This window comes from Arachis hypogaea, chromosome 1, assembly GCF_003086295.3.
Source record: "Arachis hypogaea cultivar Tifrunner chromosome 1, arahy.Tifrunner.gnm2.J5K5, whole genome shotgun sequence".
Classification (NCBI taxonomy): Eukaryota; Viridiplantae; Streptophyta; class Magnoliopsida; order Fabales; family Fabaceae; genus Arachis; species Arachis hypogaea.
The window spans coordinates 89743883-89759437 of record NC_092036.1 but is presented as its reverse complement, the minus strand read 5'-3'; positions in this window follow the sequence as shown (position 1 = coordinate 89759437).

Below are 15555 nucleotides of genomic sequence, written 5' to 3'. Positions count from 1 at the left end.
TTTGTGCTGGTTGTCCACTTGGTTCCAGGGATGCATATGTCTTCTAGAATTTGGTCCAAGCACTTATCATCACACACCATTCTCCTATTAAATGATTCTAGATCATCTTGTAGTTGAGGCATCTTGAAGACCTCTCTTATTTTGTCAATGTGGAAGTAAATCATCTTCCCTCTGACCATGGTTCGAAAGGTATAGAAAGCGGTTCCAGTCATTCTCTGCCTCTCTGTTTGCCACAGATTTGAGTAGAATTCCTGAACCATGTTTCTACCCACTTTTGTCTCAAGATTAGCTAGAATTTCCCAGCCTCTGTTTCGAATTTGCTCTTGGATCTCCAGATATTCATTTTCTTTCAGATCGAATTTTACTTCCGGGATCACTGACCTTAGACCCATTATTTTATGGTAATGGTCCAAATGCTCCTTGGTTAAGAACCTCTCTTGATTCCAAAGTGGTCTTGGATTATTCTCTTTCTTGCCTCTTGAAGTGGTTTGTTTTCCCTTAGGAGCCATGATCTTAGTGAGTCTTAGCTCAGTGATCACGCAAAACACACCAAACTTAGAGGTTTGCTTGTCCTCAAGCAAAAGAAAGGAAAGGAGAGGAGAAGGAGGAGAGCCAAATTCAAATTCTGGAGGAGAGGGGGTGGCCGAATGTGAATTTAAAAGGAAGGGGTGGGTTCGAAAATTTTTGAAAAAGATATGATAGAAGATTTGATTTATAAAAGGATAATTATGATATGCAAAAGATGTAATTTTAAAATTGAAAAGATAGGAGAGAGTTTTGAAAAAGATAAATCTAAATTTGAAAAGATAGTATGATGAGTTGAAAAAAAGATTTGAAAAGATATTAAAAAGATATATAAATTTTGAAAAAGATTTGAAAATAAGAAAAGATTTTTAGGATTAAGAGTTATAATTTTTTGAAATTTGAAATTGAAAATATGAGGATTTGAAATATGTTTATGCAAGAAATTATGGATGAAAACATAAAAATTAAAAAAAATGGGGTTGAAAAACAAAATTACCTCCCCTCCACATTCCTGGCGTTAAACGCCCAAACGCTGCTTATTTTGGGCGTTTAATGCCCATTTGCTGCTTGTTTTGGGAGTTTAACGCCCAGCCAGGTACCCTGGTTGGCGTTAAACGCCAAAAAGTCTTTATCACTGGGCATTTTTCTAAACGCCCAGGATGCTGTAGTTCTGGCGTTAAACGCCAAGAATGGCACCCATTCTGACGTTTAACGCCCAGAAGTTGCTTGTTTTGGGCGTTTAACGCCCAGCCAGGTACCCTGGCTGGCGTTAAGTGCTAGAAAGTGCCTCTTACTGGCATTTTTGTGCCAGTGAGCTTCTTTTCTCTGCTTTCTGCTCTGAATTCTTCTGTAACTCTGTGAACTCCTGTAAATGAGAATTAGTTCTGATGATAATTTATTTAACTCCTATAATTATTATTTAAATGACAAATAAACTATAGTAATGGCTGGGTTGCCTCCCAGCAAGCGCTTCTTTATTGTCTTTAGCTGGACCTTACTGAGCTTTAATCTAGTCTCAGTTTTGAGCATTCTTGCTCAAAATTGCTTTCAAGATAATGTTTGACTCTCTGTCCATTAACAATGAACTTTTTGTCAGAATCAATATCCTGAAGCTCTACATATCCATATGGTGACATGCCTGTAATCACATATGGTCCTCTCCACCGGGATTTTAGTTTCCCAGGGAATAGCCTGAGCCTAGAGTTAAACAGTAGAACCTTTTGTCCAGGCTCAGACTCTGGATGACAGGTTCTTATCATGTCATCTCTTTGCTTTCTCCTTGTAAATTTTTACATTTTCAGAAGCATTGAGTCTGAATTCCTCTAGCTCATTCAGCTGGAGCAATCTTTTCTCTCCAGCTAATTTGGCATCAAGGTTTAGGAATCTGGTTGACCAGTAGGCTTTATGCTCCAGTTTCATGGGCAGGTGACAGGCCTTCCCATAGACAAGCTGGTATGTAGAGGTTCCTATAGGAGTCTTGAATGCTGTTCTGTATGCCCATAGAGCATCATCCAAGCTCTTTGCCCAATCCTTTCTACGGGCAATTACAGTCCGTTCCAAGATTCTTTTTAGTTCTCTATTAGAGACTTCAGCTTGCCCATTGGTCTGTGGATGATATAGAGTTGCCACCTTGTGGCTAATTCCATATCGGACCATGGCAGTATAAAGCTATTTATTGTAGAAATGAGTACCTCCATCACTGATTAGTGCTCTAGGAACACCAAATCTGCTAAAGATATGTTTCTGGAGGAACGTCAGTACTGTCTTAGTATCGTTAGTGGGTGTTGCAATTACCTCCACCCATTTAGATACATAGTCTACTGCCACCAGAATATAAGTGTTCGAGTATGATGGTGGGAAAGGCTCCATAAAGTCAATACCCCATACATCAAACAACTTAATCTCTAAGATCCCTTGTTGAGGCATGGCGTAACCATGAGGCAGATTACCAGCTCGCTGGCAACTATCACAGTTATGTACAAACTCTCGGGAGTCTTTATAGATTATGGGCCAGTAGAAGCCACATTGGAGGACTTTGGTGACTGTTCGCTCACCTCCGAAATGTCCTCCATATTGTGATCCATGGCAATGCCATAGGATCTTCTGCGCCTCTTTTCTAGGCACGCACCTACGGATTAGTCCGTCTGCGTATCTCTTAAAGAGATATGGTTCATCCCACAAGTAGTACTTCGCATCAGAAAGCAGTTTTTTCTTTTGCTGCCTGCTGAATTCCTTGGGAATGAATCTTGCAGCTTTATAGTTTGCAATGTCTGCAAACCATGGCACCTTCTGAATGGCAAAGAGTTGCTCATCGAAAAGGTTTCAGAGATCTCAGTGAGGGGTAGAGACATCCTTTCTACTGGTTCTATCCGGGACAGGTGATCTGCTACTTGATTCTCTATCCCTTTGCTGTCTCTTATTTCTATACCAAACTCTTGCAGAAGCAACACCCATCTTATGAGCATGGGTTTTGAATCCTGCTTTGTAAGTAGATATTTAAGAGCAGCATGGTCAGTGTACACAATCACTTTTGATCCTACCAAATAGGATCTGAACTTGTCAATGGCATAAACTACTGCAAACAATTTCTTTTATGTGGTTGTGTAATTTTTCTGCACATCATTTAGAACACGGCTGGCGTAATAAATGACGTGTAGAAGCTTGTCATGCCTCTGTCCTAATACTGCACCAATAGCATGGTCACTGACATCACATATTAGTTCAAATGGTAATGTCCAGTCTGGTGCAGAAATGACAAGTGCTGTGACCAGCTTAGCCTTTAGAGTCTCAAAGGCCTGCAAACACTATGTGTCAAAGACAAATGGTGTATCAACAGCTAGCAGGTTACTCAGAGGTTTTGCGATTCTTGAAAAATCCTTTATAAACCTCCTGTAAAATCCTGCATGTCCCAGAAAACTTTTGATTGCCTTAACATTAGTGGGTGGTGGTAATTTTTTTATTACCTCCACCTTAGCTTGATCCACCTCTATGCCTTTGTTCGAAATTTTGTGCCCAAGGACAATTCCTTCAGTCACCATAAAGTGACATTTCTCCCAGTTTAAAACTAGGTTGGTCTCTTGGCACCTTTTCAGAACAAGTGCTAGATGGTCAAGACAGTAGCTGAATGAATCTCCAAATACTGAGAAGTCATCCATGAAGACTTCTAGAAATTTTTCACCATATCAGAAAAAATAGAGAGCATGCATCTCTGAAAGGTTGCTGGTGCATTACATAGACCAAATGGAATCCTTCTGTAGGCAAATACTCCAGATGGACATGTGAATGCTGTTTTCTCTTGATCTTGGGGATCTACTGCAATCTGGTTGTAGCCTGAGTAGCCATCCAGAAAGCAGTAATAGTCATGACCTGCTAGCCTTTCTAGCATTTGGTCTGTGAAGGGTAAAGGAAAATGATCCATTCTGGTGGCTGTATTGAGTCTTCTGTAGTCAATACACATACGCCACCCTGTGACTGTTCTTGTAGGAACCAATTCATTTTTTTCATTATGAACCACTATCATGCCTCCCTTTTTGGGTACAACTTGGACAGGGCTCACCCAGGGGCTATCAGAAATGGGATAAATAATTCCAGCCTCTAGTAATTTAGTGACCTCTTTCTACACCACCTCCTTCATGGCTGGATTCAGCCGCCTTTGTGGTTGAACCACTGGTTTGGTATTATCCTCTAGTAGGATCTTGTGCATGCATCTGACTGGGCTAATGCCCTTGAGATCATTAATGGACCACCCAAGAGCTGTATTGTGTGTCCTTATCATCTGAATTAGTACTTTATCTTCCTGTGGCTCTAAGGTAGAGCTTATGATTACAGGAAAAGTTTTACCTTCTCCCAGAAAAGCATATTTTAGGGATGGTGGTAGTGGTTTGAGCTCGGGTTTAGGAGGTTTCTCCTCTTCCTGAGAAATTTTCAGAGGTTCTTTTATTTCCTCTGGTTCCTCCAAATCAAGCTGAACATCTTTAAAGATATCCTCTAGCTCTGATTTGAGACTCTCAGCCATACTGATCTCCTGTACCAGGGAGTCAATAATATCAACACGCATGCAGTCTTTTGATGTGTCTGGGTGCTTCATTGCTTCAATAGCATTCAGTCTAAACTCATTCTCATTGACTTTCAGTGTTACTTCCTCTTTTTGGACGTCAATGAGGGTTCGTCCAGTTGTTAGGAAAAGTCTTCCTAGAATGAGAGTTGCACTCTTGTGCTCCTCCATTTTCAGCACTACAAAATCAGTGGGAAAGGCAAATGGCCTAACTGTGACAATCATGTCTTCAATCATGCCTGATGGGTATTTAATGGAGCCATCAGCAAGTTGAAGACATATCCTGGTTGGTTTGACCTCTTCAGTCAAGCCAAGCTTTCTGATAGTGGATGCAGGGATTAGGTTGATACTTGCCCCAAGATCACATAGAGCTATCTTAGTATAGGTTCCCTCTAATGTGCATGGTATCATAAAGTTTCCAGGATCCTTAAGCTTCTCTGGTGAGCTCTTTAAAATGATTGTACTGCATTCTTTAGTGAAAAAACTTTTTCAGCTTCTTTCCAATCCTTCTTATAACTTAAGATCTCTTTCATGAACTTAGCATATGAGGGTATTTGTTCAAGTGCCTTTGCAAATAGAATCTTGATTTCAAGAGTCCTGAGATAGTCTGCAAAGCGGGCAAATTATTTATCCTGTTCCGCTTGGCAGAGTTTCTGAGGATAAGGTATTTTGGCTTTGTATTCTTCAACCTTGGTTGCTGCAGGTTTATTTCCTACAGAGTGAGAAGCCTTCTTGAGGGAGTTATTATCAGCACTTGCAAGTGTCTGACCCCTCACAGGTGTTTGAACGCCAGGATTGGGGGCTGAATTGGCGTTTAACGCTAGATTCCCTCCCTTTTCTGGCGTTTGAACGCCAAAACTGAACATAGTTTGGGCGTTTAACGCCACTTTTTCTCCCTTTCTGATGTTTGAACGCCAGAATCATTCCTCTCTGGGCTCTTACTATCTTCAGAGGGATTTTGGGTAGTAGTCTGCACATCCTCTATTATTTGTTCTTTTCTTGGCTTTCTACTGCTTTGAGTTGAGGTATTCAATATTTTTCCACTCCTTAATTGAGCTGCTTGGCAATCTTCTGTTATCTGTTTTGATAACTGCTGTCTTGTCTGGTCAAGTTGTGCTTCCATGTTCCTGTTAGCATCCTTAGTGTCTTGTAACATCTCTTTAAATTCTGCCAACTATTCTGTCAAATAACATAAATGCTTATTGATTTCAACAACTTGTTCCAGAGGACTAAGTTCAGTGGATACTGCCTTAGCCTCTTCTTTTCTGGAGGACTCACTACTTAAGTACAGATGCTGATTTCTAGCAACTGTATCAATGAGCTCTTGAGCCTCTTCAATTGTTTTTCTCATGTGTATAGATCCACCAACTGAGTGGTCTAGAGATATCCGAGCTTTTGCTGTAAGCCCGTAGTAGAAGATGTCTAACTGCACCCATTCTGAAAACATTTCAGAGGAGCATTTCCTTAGCATCTCTCTGTACCTCTCTCAGGCATTGTAAAAGGATTCATTATCCTCTTGTTTAAAGCCTTGGATGTCCAGCCCTACCTGTGTCATCCTCTTAGGAGGGAAATATTGATTCAGAAATTTGTCTGACAACAGTTTCCATGTTTTTATGCTAGCTTTAGGTTGGTTATTTAACCACCTCTAAACTTGGTCTTTTACATCAAATGAAAACAATAACAATCTGTAGACATCCTGATCTACTTCCTTATCATGTACTGTGTCAGCAATTTGTGATAACTGTGCCAGAAACTCAGTAGGTTCTTCCTGTGGAAGACCGGAATACTGGCAATTTTGCTGCACCATGATAATGAGCTGAGGATTCAACTCAAAATTATTGACTCCGATGGAGGGTATACAGATACTACTCCCATATAAAGCAGTAGTGGGGTTAGCATATGACCCCAGAGTTCTTCTGGACTGTTCATTTCCATTTAGGTCCATGATGGAGTAAGGGAGATGATGTAGATAAAAAATTTATTTTATTTTTATTTATATATATATTTTTTTTTGAAATAATAAAATAAAAATAAATAAAAAAACTAAAATAAATAAAAAATATTTGAAAATATTTTATGAAGATTTTTGAAAAAGTGAGGAGAGAGAAAGTGGTTAGGATGTTTTTGAAAAAGATATGATTTTAAAAATCTTAAAAGGATATGATTTAAAAAATTTTGACCAAGTCAACCCAAGGGATTCGAAAATTATGAGAAATTAAAGGAAAAAATATTTTTTTTTTGAATTTTATTATGAAAGAGAAAAACACACAAAAGACACAAGACTTAAAATTTTTAGATCTAATGCTCCTTGTTTTCAAAAATTTTGGAGGAAAAACACAAAGGCACACCAAACTTAAAAATTTTAAGATCAAAACACAAAGAAGACTCAAGAACACCTTGAAGACTCACAAGGACAACAAGAACAAAAGAAAGAACACCAAACTTTTTAGAGAACCAAAATAAAATTTTGGAAAACTAAAGAAAAATTAACAAGAGAACACCAAACTTAAAATTTGGCACAAGATTTAATCAAAGAAAAATTATTTTCGAAAAAGTTTTAAAAGGAAGATACCCAATTACTAAGAACACAAGCACAACGCTCTAGCCAACTGAGCTATAAATTTAACGTATTTTTTTTAAAAAAAGGTATTTTTAATATATAATTTTTTTTGAAAACTAAAAATTTGAAAATGCACAAGAAGAACAAGAAAAGACACCAAACAAGACAAACTAAAGATCAAACAAGAAAAATAGCAAGAACAACTTGAAGATCAAGCAAGAACAATGAACACAAACTCGAAAATTTAAAGGAAAATAAAAACATGCAATTGACACCAAACTTAAGATATGAAACTAAACTCAAACAAAAGACTCAAAGAAAAATTAAAAACTAATGAAGAAAAATAATATTTTTGAAAGATTTTTAAAAGGAATAATAAAAGATGCAATCCTAGTGACTCTAAACCAAAAAGACAAAATTTTCCTAATCTAATTTACAAGATAAACTGTCAGTTGTTCAAACTCGAACAATCCCCAGCAACGGCGCCAAAAACTTGGTGCACGAAAATTACAATCACACTTTGTAATTCCGCACAACTAACCAGCAAGTGCACCGAGTCGTCTAAGTAATACCTTACGTGAGTAAGGGTCGATTCCACGGAGATTGCCGGCTTGAAGCAAGCTATGATTATCTTATTATTCTTAGTCAGGATATCAATAGGGTTCTTAATTTTAATTGTGAAAAGTGAAAGAGCATGAAATGAATACTTGTTACGCAGTATGGAGAATGTGTTGGAGTTTTGGAGATGCTCTGTCCTTTGAATTTCTGCTTTCCTACTGTCTTCTTCTTCACGCACGCAGGTCTCCTTCCATGGCAAGCTGTATGTTGATGGATCACCGTTGTCAATGGCTACCAGCCATCCTCTCAGTAAAAAGGGTCCATGTACATGGCTATTCATCTGTTGGTTCTCACTTATGTTGGAATAGGATCTAGTGATCCTTTTGCGTTTGTCACTACGCCCAACGTTCGTGAGTTTGAAGCTCGTCATAGACATCCCCTCCTAGATCCTACTCGGAATACCACAGACAAGGTTTAGACTTTCCGGATCTTAGGAATGCTTCCAATTGGTTCTAGCTTATACCACAAAGACTCTGGACTCACGGATTGAACGCTCTGTTGTCAGGAGAGGCAGTCAAACTCATGAACCAGAAACCCAATAGATATACAGTCAATCTAAGGTAGAACGGAAGTGGTTGTCAGGCACGCGTTCATAGGTTGAGAATGGTGGTGATTGTCACGGATCATCATATTCATCATGTTGAAGTGCAAACGAATATGTTAGAATAGAGACAAGCGAGATTGAATAAAAAACAGAAATACTTGCATTAATTCATTGAGACGCTGCAGAGCTCCTCACCCCCAACCATGGGATTTAGAGACTCATGTCGTCAAAGGTACAATTTCATATGTAAAATGTCATAAGGTATGAATTAAACCTCTAAAATTAGTTTTTATACTCAACTAGTAACCTAGGTTTACAGAAAATGAGTAAACTAAGATAGATAGTACAGAAATCCTCTTTTGGGGCCCACTTGGTGTGTGTTGGGGCTGAGCATTGAAGCTTTCATGTGCATAGGCTATTCTTGGAGTTAAAGGCCAGTTTGTAACCTATTTTTGATGTTTAACTCTGGTTTGTAACTTGTTTCTGGCGTTTGACGCCAGAATAGGGCAGAAAGCTGGTGTTAAACGCCAGTTTGCATCATCTAAACTTGGGCAAAGTATGGACTATCATATATTTCTTGAAAGCCCTGGATGTCTACTTTACAACACAATTAAGAGCGCACCATTTGGATTTCTGTAGTTCCAAAAATTTCACTTCGAGTGCAGGGAGGTCAGAATCTAACAGCATCAGCAGTCCTTTATCAGCCTCTGAATCAGATTTTTGCTCAGGTCCCTCAATTTCAGCTAGAAAATACCTGAAATTAAAGAAAAACACATAAACTCATAGTAAAGTTCAGAAATGTGATTTTTGCATAAAAACTAATAAAAATATACTAAAAAGTAGCTAGATCCAACTAAAAACTATATTAAAGCACCCCCAAAAAGCATATAAAATATCCGCTCATCAACTTGCAAGTTGTTTCTGGATGCAGCGAGTTCCGACATTGTATACAAACATGCGACGATGTGGTGTTACCGTTAGTATTCTTTTTGTTTTACTTTGACCAGCCTGAAAGGAGGTTCCTTGACCGCTACGTGGAAGCAAGAAATCCAGATGCTATACTTCGATAGGGGTTGCTGGAGTATTTATGGATTGTCGGATGTGACCTTGGAATGGACCTACTTACTCGGGTCTCAATGGAGGGCAGCGTTGAAGCCGGTTACTTGTGTGCCATGCTGCTACTGTGTGATCACGAAGACAAAATGCAAAGCGGTGTTGAAATTTTTGAAGTTATCCATTCTTCTGGGGAGATCGAAAGGTGCAGGGAGTTATTCACAGATATTTTCTGGGAGTAGTGGGTGGATGAGAGACCTTCGGATCCAGAACAGCCCATGGTTTGTCGGTCCCCCAATTGCACTACCCGCGGGACCATGGGTGATGTGCAGGATGTGTCCGTTGTCTCGTGTGTGCATTGCCTGGATGATTATGAGATCAATATCTTTTTGGAAATGTTTACATTTTAATAAACATGGTTGTTTACCACTCTCAGTAATCTTCCCCTAAATATGTTGTTGGGAATTTATGTTTATGTTATTTGCCCATACAATAGCTAGCAATGTATGTTGTTTTGTTATGAACGATTATCCTTTCCTAACATGTGGATGATGTTTTGATTGTGTATCTACTTTTGTGTATAAAAAATGTCAGTTTGATCCGGTAAATTGACATAATTAAAATGCACGGTTGTTTATTGTCAATTAAAAAAATTTGTTATAACTTAGTTTATATTGGTAACTAGCCGTAAAGTGACTATTGAACTAATTAATATAATGGACATATACGAATTATTATATTTATAAATAAACACTTATGCCAGGATTGAAAATCTCTATTCAAAGTATATCGACTATGGTGGATAGCATAGTGCAAGCAATAAATGCATATCCTAGGACCTAGGACTAATTATGCCTTCATGTGGGATGTGTTTCTGTGGAATGAGATTTGACAACAAGTTTTAGATTACTGATGTGATGGTTGAATAGAAAAAAGAGTGTTTAATTAACCTTTTGATATCCTTTTTTGCTTGGGATTATGTGATAATTTAGGATGTGACAGTAATTTTAGATAGAATTGGTAACTTAGAAAGGTAATGGGGAGTGACGAAAAGGGATAATTTAAGCACTTGAAAAGAAAATTTATTTTATAAATAAGTATTGAATATGAAATGAGAAAACACATGAATTACAATTTTTTGGAAAAACAAAACGTTGGTATCAACAAATATCAATTGTATGCTTACTATCGATATATGAACAACCCTAAACCGCGATGCACAAAATGTCCTTTCAAACTAAAATTATGTCAACCTCGAAATACGTGTTTTACGTATGTTTAAAAAAGATATAACATATTTTATGCAAATAGAAATACTATACCGTAATATGTGTTTACTTAGGAGTGTTCGAGTGGAAAAAAAAGTAGCAAACATCACATGCATGACTCACTCATCAGTGTTCGGACGAAAAAAAATCATCAAATATTCCATGCATGACCTTGGTCAACTTTTTCAAATTCTCCCGGTGGTCGAAGTTTGTGGAGATTTATTATTATACAATGAATTTGAATAGCCGGCCACTTCAGCTGATATTAAATATATTGAAATTTAGTAATTCATTTCATTCGACTATTGAACAACATATAAAAAAGAGAGAAATAATCAACTGGCACAAAACTTGCTGACGATATATATAATTATAGAATACATATATTAGAAAAATAAGAGTTATCTTGCATAATAAAAGGAAAGCTGAACCTAATCCTAGAAGAAGAGGTTGACAAACAGCATCAACTCATAGTCGACGCGACAATGTATGCACGGAACATAACTACATCTCCATCACCATCGTTTACAGGCCACCCTCTTTCATGGCGTTGATAGTGGTAAATAGCACCCATGTTGCCACGGCTTAGGCATGTATGCAAAACACAGATTTGATTTTCTCTATTTAGTATAGGCACACGATGTTGAGTTGTCCACAAATGTTTGATAACCTCTCGGAACCCCACTTTGCAGATTGTTAGTGAACCGGATGCCTCAAGTGCACGAAATGTTTCAATTCCCTTGTTCTTTGCCTCGTTGTCATCGTTATGAAGCATCAGCATCATTGACAGTGCGTACTGGGCGGCCAGATGGCCATGGGCTGCAGTAGTGTGTATCATTTTCATCCCCACATGACGATGCTATCAAATGAATATCTCTTCCACGCTGGCCCGAAATAAAATGTCCATGTGTTCGCTCTACTTGCATCGTTGTAACAGTTGTTTGTCTACCGGTCTCGACGATACGAGCTCTACCAAATTTGCTGTGTATATGGAATCGAGGCACGTTGGTACACAATATCCTCCTCCCCTTCATTAGGCACATCAGTACACGACATCCTAAGACTGCACAAGTCCTGGATGGAGTTTGCTGCGGCTTTCACGATAATTAGCACCCAAACATCATGGGGAAGGTAGATGGTGTCTGTTGGACGCTTCATTATCACTTTCCTGATGATGAATGGCTGGTAGGGGAAATGAAAAAGGAAATTGGTACAAGGAGGCGAATACACAACGGACCAATTAGTACTGCTAAGGGTTATTGTTTATCGTATCTTTATAGGCACTCGGCGTCGTATTGGAAGGAGTCGCATCAGTTGTGTACCGTGACTTCTTCACTCCCCCTCATATGCGACTTCTTTAACAAGTATGTCTCTTTGTTTTCTCTTTTTTTTGTTTTTGTTTTTTAGTGCAAATACTTTTTAATAATTTAATGAGTTATGCTACATATACAAGTCTTTTTGGCTTACAAGTCTTACAAGTTGGACCAAATCTAACAAAAACTACATTCACCTACTGGAACGTGATAACACACGCGACACTTCTTCTTCTTCACGTTCCTCTTTCTCCTCCTCCTCTTCCTTCTTCTTCTCCTTTTTCTTTGCGTTTCTCCTCCTTTTTCTTCGCTGTTTCATCTTTATCGTCGTTTTTTTATTACCGTTGTTGTTGCTACATTTTTTTCCTCCTCATCTTTCTATTATTTTGCAATACTATGTATTTTTTCTTCTTTGTTTGATTTTTTCTCCCAAGTAGAATTATAAGAAAACGAAGTAAGAAGATGAGGAAGAAGAAGTAATAGAAGATGAAGAGGCAGTAGAAGATGAAGAAGAGGAAGAGGAAGAGGAAGAGTTTTGAATTATGTAGAACTTATCAGAATAAAAATACACAAAAAATTCTTAAAATACAGCCAAATATCTTCGTATTACACCCAAATATCTTCGTGTTACACCCAAATTTGCTGCAAATACAGAAAAATATTTTCTCTAATGCTGCATTTTTTTCTTCTTCTTTTTTTCCTTATTTCTTTCTTTCTTTTAGTTAAATGAATGTAAGTTCATCCTCTTTCAAGTAATTTTGCAGCATTATATGTTTCTTCTTCTTCTTTGTTTAATTTTTTTGTTTTTATTCTTATTAAAAGAGTAAAACAAGAAGAAACTTGAGAAGGTAAAATAAAAAAGAAAAGATGAATCAGAAAAAAAGAAGAAAAAGATTGTGATGAAGATAAAAAAAGAAGAAGAAACATGTTACAGGACCGCTACAAGCCCAGTCCAACTGGTCGCCAGATCGGGGCACTATCTTTGACCCAGGCCCAATCTATCCAAGATAACTCAACAGGGTCGGTCCTCGAACATCCGACCCGGCCGACGTACGGCCGTAACACCACGGCCCGAACCCTACGACTAGCAAGAACGGTCGGGTCAGACTCACCAGAGCAAGACCCAAAACCCCGACCTGACGTTTAGAACGACCAGCTACTCCCCACGTGCGTGGGGATAGCGCAAGCATTCTGGCCAGTGGGCCAGGTCACCTCTAGGCCCACCCAGCACAGTATATAAAGGGAGAGGACAGCACTCTCCCCAAGGTACACATCACCTTACCTAATTTGGCTATCAAATTGTACGGACAATGACTTGCTCGTCAGAGTGTCTTTGCAGGTGGCCACTCCCACGCTCCACACTACCTCCGGCGTCATCAACACGTGTTTGTCCTCACTCCACGTTAGCTCAGGGTCTCGCACGTTCCCCTTCTCACAATCACCTGACCGGCCGAGACCCCGAGGGCCCTAGGTAATGAACATTGGCGCCATTTGTGGGGACCCTATAGACATGGAGCGACTTCCTACGTCGGAGGAGCTTCGCGAAGGTGGTGAGGCTCGCCTGAGTCGGGCGAGTTTGACAGCTCGCACCACCGAACACCCCTGTTTCTCCGTTCAGCCTAACCAACAAATTTACACCAAAACCACTGAGAGGCGTCCCTTCGGAGGGACAGGAGCCGATAGCGTCAAGATTATGCAAGAACTCAGACACATAGTACAAAACCTAGAACGGGAGCTGGTAGCGAGGAGTCGATCCCACGGAGACATCAGCCATTCCCGCGGCGACGCCAGCCAATCTCGTGCCCGCACTCGCTTCCCCTCCCGAAGACTAGAGAGCCGAGAAAGGAGCCCAATAAAGCACGAAGAAGCACACGCGCAGGCGACCTCTCGACCCTATCAAGACAAGTCCGAGGGCTGCGGGGAATCCCAAAGAGGGAAGGCCAAGAAACAGCAAGAACCCGTGATCATGGGGGCCACCCCCTTCCACCCCACAATCCTCAAGGTCTCGCTTCCGAAGAATTTCGACAAGCCAACGGACATGAGGTACGACGGGACCAAGGATCCCCTGGAGCACCTAACAGCTTTCGAAGCAAGAATGAACCTGAAAGGAGTAGGCGACGCGGTCAGATGCTGAGCATTCCCTGTAACGCTGGCCGGCCCAGTGATAAACCACTATTTTATGATTCGCATTGTGTTTAATTGTGTGGTTTTATCAAGTCTTTGCCCATTTATTCATATGATTTGCATGTATTTACAATTCCTTCCTAAAAATATTCTATGATTGAAAACTTGCTTCCTAAAGACCTTTTAGTTGTATATTTTTATTTTCCTTCGTACCATTCGATGCCGTGATCTGTGTGTTAAGTGTTTCAGACTTCATAGGGCATGAACGGCGTAAAGAATAAAGAGGAAGCGTGCAAAAGCGGAAGGAACACAAGGAATTGAGGAGATGACTAACGAGAAGTCACGCGGGCGGATGGCTCACGTGACCGCGCAAAATGGAAGAAATCACAGTGACGCACTCGCGTGCCTGACGCGACTGCGCGGATTGGAAGCTGCACGAACGACGCGAGTGCATAGACGACGTGCACGCGTGGTACAAGAAACGCTAAGTGACACGAACGCGTGGATGACGCGGTCGCCTGACGTGCGCGATCTACAGAATTTCAGAAGTCGTTGGTATAGTTTCTGGGCCGCATTTCAACCCAATTTTCGGCCCAGAAACACATATTAGAACAAGGGAACATGTAGAGACAAAGGCAACAATTCATTCCGCATTTTTTTTCAAGTTTTTAGATCAGATTTTACTCCTCCTTTAGGTTTCTCTTTTTTGACATTCATAAATTAGGATTTGAAGATTTTTGGCTTTAGCTTTTGAGAAGAGTCTACCTCCAGTACTGGTCATTATAGTTTGTTATTTACTTTTCATTTACTCTTCCATATTCTCAATCTGTCTAGAGTTGATATTGGATTATTTTCATAGTTTATTAATGCAAAACTATTTTTACTTTTAATTAATCTTTTTCATCATTATTTATTATGTGTCTTCTTATTTCCCCTATTGATTTTGTGAAGTTTACATTTATAATGATGGAGTAGTTCCCCAACCTGATTGGGAGTTGATTAAAAGGAGAACCTTGAGTTGGAATACTCAAGAGTTCAATTATAATTGGTTCATTGTTGGTTGGCTTGTTAGTCACTAACTCTAATCCTTCCCAAGGGAGAGGATTAGGAGTTGTGAATAGAAGTTGACTTTTAATTTGACTTTCCCTTATTCGTTGAGGGTTAACTAAATGAAAACAATGACTAATTATTAATTGATCTTGATAAAATACCAACAAGGATAGAACTTCCAATTAATCTTCTCCCGGTCATGATTTTATTTAAATCATATAAATTCTCTAATTTAATTTTCTGTTCATAAAACTCAAAACCCATTTTGAAAACCTCTGATTGATAAAATAGCACATCTTCCTGCAACTCGTTGGGAGACGACCTGAGACTCATACTCCCAGTATTTTATTTCTAAAATTTGTGATAACCCTTTTTCTAAATTGACAAGTGGATTTTTGCCTGTTAAGAACTGTACTCGCAACGCCATTTCTCCAATTAATTCTTAA